Source organism: Agelaius phoeniceus, chromosome 8 (genome assembly GCF_051311805.1).
Source record: "Agelaius phoeniceus isolate bAgePho1 chromosome 8, bAgePho1.hap1, whole genome shotgun sequence".
NCBI classification, from domain to species: Eukaryota; Metazoa; Chordata; class Aves; order Passeriformes; family Icteridae; genus Agelaius; species Agelaius phoeniceus.
Window position 1 is genome coordinate 29,767,047 of NC_135272.1, and position 6,058 is coordinate 29,773,104.

Below are 6,058 nucleotides of genomic sequence, written 5' to 3' on the forward strand. Positions count from 1 at the left end.
GGCCTCCCTCTGCATCAAGTTCTCTAAAGGCAGAGAGCTCACATAGGCAGGAAAGGACCTTTGTATTAACCTGGGAAGGATGTCCATACCAGCTGGTGTTCCTACGTGTTGCTTCTGGGAGCTGATGGGGAAACATCAGCTGAAAGTGCCCTCTGGATGTGTGGATCCTCAGCAGAGCACGAGCACTGCTGTTGGTCCCTCCTGAATCATTCCACCCTCAGCAATGAGTCCAGCAAAGAGGGGAAGCACTGCAGCAGTTTGGCCTGGAGGGCTGGAAATGTGGCTGCTGCAGTGTGAAGCCTCCCTGTGCTGGGGGAGGCTGGGATCCTGCTGCTGAGCTATTTATTTAAGAAAAAAAATATTATCATTTCAGGCGTTGGCAGCATGGGGTGTATCAGCCATTGTATCAAAGATGTGGTTTTAATGCACTTTCCTCCGCTTAAATGCTATTTGCCTTCTCCTTCAGGCAATTGAATTTAAGAAAACTCTGGTTGCCCAGGTTTTGTTGAACAAATTGGTCCCTGCACACACAATTCCCAGGAGGAGCCAGCTCTGCAGAAACTCTGGGAGCTGTCACTTCAGTGCATGGCTGGGATGGGCTGAACGGATTACCCAGCTCTGCATAGTCTGCTCTTTTATCTGTCTCAAAGCAGTGGGAAGCCAGGAATAACCCCTCGGGGTTCCTCTGAGCCCGGCGGTTTCTGGAGCCCGGGGTCAGATGATTGTTATTGTAGCCAAAGGTGTTTAACCCCAATTGATTTTGACAAGCCCTATTAGCCAACCCCACAATTACTTATCGGGTTTGGAGAGGAACGTTGTCGATTTGAGGCTGGATGTTCTAACCTGAGTGCTGCTGACAGGATGCCATAGGTAGCAAAGCTCTTTCTGCAGGAATCCATGGAAAAGCTCCCTGTCAATCTTGGGGGCCAAATTCTGGCCCTTCCCCAGGGCCCAGCGGCTCTCAGGGACATCAGAGTCAGCCCTAAAAGTCAACGGGTTGCAATGAGATGCATGAAGCCTCCTACTGTGCAAAGTACAGAGCATCTCTGGGTTGGGCTTGTTTGTAGCACAGCTGCCCACATCCCAGCCCTGGGGAACTGTGCAGACACCCTGGGCCTGGTACAGAGCATGTCAGAGTCTCCTTGAGGCTGCTCAGAACAGGCTGAGGGTTGTTTCTGCTCCCCTTCAAAACTGACCTGTCCCCCAGCTTGTCCCAACTTGTGGAGAAGGGAGCTGAGGGTGCCTGGTACCTGTGGCTGCATGAGCAGGACACTGCTCAGCATCTTTGCATGCTCAGAACCAGTGTTTACCCCATGGGATTGAGCTCAGAGCCCCAAAGCCCTGCAGGCTGGAGCTGCTGCTGGGCAGGCAGAGAAACTGCCTGGAGATTTGTGTCTGTGAGCAATATCAAGTGATGAGTTCCCCGAGGCTCATATCCCAAAGACGCCTGAGATCATTTGGATGTGAATGGGGGTTATGTGCCTGAGTAATCTCAGAGGATCTGGGCTTAACAGCATTGCTGAATTTTTTTTTAATAGTGCAGCAACTGGGGAAATAAAACCATCATCTAAAAAAAAAAAAAATCATTGCATTAGCCCGGTATTTTAACGAGGCACTATTGCTCTGCAGGTCAGGTGTTTGCAGCCTGCTCATCACCCATCCCCGGGCACAGAAATGGGACTTGTCACTTGAACGGGTGCTGTTTAGCCCAGAAACTGCTTTCGGGCAGCAGGGCTTTCCAAGCAGCCTCTTGGAAGCCCTGCAAGTCTCACACTCGCTTTTGGTTCTCGGTTGCCTGGGGAGAGCAGAGTCCCCTCTCGGGGAGAACAAAGAGCCGGCATCGCCTGCCTGGCCGGGGCTGGAGCGAGGCCTGGAGCCTGCCCTGAGCTCTCCGGGAGGTTTTGGAACAAACACCTTGTAAAACGCAAATATTTGAATAGCGACGTTCACGGCTAATGTGCCAGGTCGAGGAACAACTTGCTTATGCTTTTTGCTGGCTGTTTGAAACTTAAAGGGTGAATGTAAGGATTTTCCAGAGACAAAAGCATCGAATACACCATTTACATACTCATCCCGCAGTTAGTGAGCAGGATTATGAGCCATTTATTTAACAAAGAGACCCTAGTTAATCAGCAGTCTATTTATTGTTTCTTCATAATTTGGCAGTAATTCATAACTGCGTCTTGTTTTTCATTATGGGCACAATTGCACTAAGTGTGCTTGCTCCCCATGTACCATCTCTGAATTTTTTTTTCCCTTTGAAAATTGCTCATGTTCTTAAATAAAGGATCATATTTAAAAGGAAAATATTTATTTCAGATGATTGCTTTCAAAAGAACCATTTCCTTGCCCCGTTTTGGATTATTAAATTATTTTCTTTGTTTTATTGTAGGCCTTTTTTAGCTCAGCCTCCAGAAACCTGGGCAGCAGAGGAGGTGGCTGTAGGTGTTGGACAGCACTTGGGGTCAGCTTTGGTCATGGATGTCCTGTATAACTGGGTCAAGTCACTGAATGCCTCAAGGTAAAGAGGATTTTTATGCTGATTTTAGTGCTATTATCAGTTATTTGGCAATGTGTCTGTGGTGTCTCTGCCTACCTGTGGGGTGTGAAGGAAGGCTGAAGTTGCTGTGCTCCTCCCAGGCTCACCAGCCTGCTCTTGGCTCTGGCAGGGTCCAAGCCTGACTGAAGGGACTCCAGACTGGAGTTTGGAGATCCCGTGCCCCAGCCTGCTTGGCTGGTGTTGTGGTTTTCACCTGGAGATCCTGAACCACCGAGGTGCTTTTATCCCTCCTTGGGCACAGAAGTCATTCCTCATTCTCCAGCTGCTTGTCTGACCTCAGGACTCCTGGTTTCCAGTTGTGTGAGGAGAACGGGGCTCTTTGCCTGCTCCCACTGCCAGGCAGGGAGCTGAGGCAGCCCCATGGCCAGGGAGCCATTCCTGGGCTACTCAGTGCCAGCACCAATCAGCCCATAGTGACCTGCAAAGCCTTGCCCTCAGTGTTGTCTCTTCTCCCACCCACTGCAATATTCAGGGGAATGATGATATCAATGAGAACTCTTGGTGGTGGCTGGGACAGAAACAAATTACTTTCCCACTAGGAAAAGGTCATCTGTGAAATTTCGTGGACAGTTCCCCCCACTTGTTAAACACCCCCTTCACTTGGCTTTTTTTTCTTTTTTTAAAAAAAATTTATTATTATTATTTTTTTGGTGTGTAATTGCGTGTCAGACCAAGTGCACTCAGAATGTGAGCAGGGTCTGATACAAGGAGGGTGAAATGAGATAATCCATGTTTTCATCATCCATAGGCCTCTCTTTTCACGGGCCGTGGGCCGTACTTTATTAGGCTGAGCAGCTCTGGGCCTGCAAGAAAGAGGAGCCCTTTCTCATCCCGATGAGAATAGTGCAGTGAATGGATTCCAAGTGTTTACTCAGCATTTGTCTCGTGGTTTATCAAAGGAATGAGGAGGAGGTGCCGACAGACCTTTTGTCCTGCTGATGTGTTATGACAATGTTCCATGAATATGCAGAATGGCAGAAGGGATTAGAGCCAGTACAATTCCCCTCCGGCGCTTTTTTTTTCTTTTTCTGCCTTTTTTTTTTTTTTTTTTTTTTTGCCTGGGATGTTCAGGGGTTTAAGAGTGACCTGCTCACAGTCAGGGCACTAAACATCAGATTTTCCTGCAGATAGGGGTGTAAAAATCCCACACTTGTCCAAAGCTGTTAGCATCTGACTTGAAGGTTGGGCTGTCTTAGTCACTCGCTGCTCTTTATGAAATTTTGGCTGGCAGGAACTGCCTGGCTGAAAGCTTTGTGTTTTGGGAGACATGGAGATATTGGGGCATAATTAAAACTTGAGTCAATCAGTGACACGTGAAGCCCAGGGCCAGTGGGGATGTGACTGCTGCTCTCTGCCCTGCTGCTGTTGGTGCAGGCTGGCTGTGGTACCTTGCTGAGCTTTCCTGTTGCTTCCCAGAGTCCTGGCCCAGGAATCTGGGTGTGATTCAATCAACAGTGCTGATGTCAGGCATCTTCATGTGCTGTTTTAGATGGGCATTTAATGAGATAACCCTTGTAGGCACCTCTGAGGTGGTGAACATTATCTCTGTTCTCAGTGTGGGGTACAGGGGGAAGGTGGGAGCAGACACGTTGTTTCACAGCTGTAAATCCAGCCTTTGGTGTTACTGACTCCTCATCTTGAAGTAACTGAGCCATGGCCAGCAGCTATCTGCTGGTAGAGTGGTTTTTTAGGTGCAATTATGCAAAGATGTCCCATAGAAGAAATGACTCTCCATTGGTTTCCTGCAATCTAAGAATCTTTTCTGCCCTGATGATTAAATGGTCTGCTGGGGAGTTCCCCAGATACATAAGGGGAATTATGATTTTGTGTCCATGTTGGGCCTTATCCTGGGGAGAAGGGTGTTGGACGTGGTCTTATTCTTCTTGTTGAAGTCAACAGACCAAAGCACTGCTGAGAGCTTTTAAACACACCTGAAATCTCCCCTAGCCCAATCAGGTGGTTTAACATGTAAACTGATTGTTCTGGCCCTCCTGGTGCCCTTCTGGTCCTGACATTCTGTTTGGATTTTGGTTGCTCTGTGGAGTATCTGGAAGACAATTGGTCTGAGTCAGAAGAGAGGTGGGATGCAGTCTGCTCTCTCTCATTGAGCCCGTGGGAATCTCCCTGCCTGTGATGACACCTGCTTTGGGGACATCCAGTGAAGGCCATTGGGGAGAAATTGATATTATATCCTCCTCTGCAGGGATATTTGGGCAGTGATGCTCTGAAGTTGGTCAAGGACACCAGGCTGCTCTTGGAGTATGGGCTGTGCAGGGCTGAGGTCTAGAACCTGCACAGAGCATCCCATGGCAGGCTTAACCTGTGGCTGCAGTTGCCACTGTTTTTCCCCAGAATGGGTAAGAATGGGGGAGTTTCTTCACAAGCATCAACCTGAACAAGGCCTGTGAGACCCTCTGGGGCATCGAGTTTCTGTTTGCAGAATGAGGCATTTGCTGAGCAGGGGGCTGGCAGGTTTGTAATTTGAGTGTGTGTTGGGGAAAAAGGGAAGAGGCAGAGCCTCCCTGCAAGTCCTGGCACTGGATGTGCAGAGGTACCTGCTGCTGCTGTGGCATGCTTGTTCCCCCTGCTGCAGTCCCTCTCCACCCATTGGGAACACAAGCAGTAATTAGGTTAATGGATTTTGATGCAGTGATCCCAAGCCCAGCTCTTGGCTGGTGGCCCCATGACAGCAGCTGGCAATGGCTCCTGCTGATGGAGGGTGTGAGCTCTGATTTGCTCCCTGAGGAGGCTCTTGTTTGGTCTGTGAGGAAAAAGTGAGTTCCCATCTCCAGAGGCCAAGGGCCATTGTCCAGCCAGAGCTGACATCCCCTCTGTGGGTCACTGGGGTGATGATGGGGCACCTCAGCCACCTCAAGTTTAGCTCTTAGGCCAGCCAGATTCTGGAGACTGGATTAAAATAAAGGAGAGCATTTTACCCCATCTGCCAGCTCTTGCCACTGTCAGCAACAGACAATCTTCCTTTGGCCTATGGGGGTGTGCACAAAAGACCACAATTTTCAGATTATCCTTTACAATCTAGACTCCTTAGTTGTGTAAGGAGTAGAGAAACAAAAACAGTTAAATGGGGGCAAATCCTTTCCACTCTGAGAAATCTGTGATGAAAACACAAGGGTTGGCAGGCCTGGGAAGAAGGCCAGCCTTGGTCTCACAGGACATTTACAGCACAGACATGCCACTGCTGAAGCAGCCTTCTGCTCTCTGCTCATCTTTTATCCTCTGGAATTATGTTGATGGCTGAAAGCTGCACCTGAGTCCCTTTTCCTTAGAAGTGGGCCAAGCAGTGGAAGAACAAGCCTAAAGCAGACACCAGCCTCTGGATTTTGTGGGGTTACAAGACAAAGCCATTAGGATTGGTTTGCAACCAGCTAATTCTGTGGTGGAAGCTGCTGAACCTCTGGTGGGATCTGCCATGCTGATGGCACCCCATAACTCCATCCTGGTGGATAAACACATATCTCAAATACCTCTGTGTTGCTG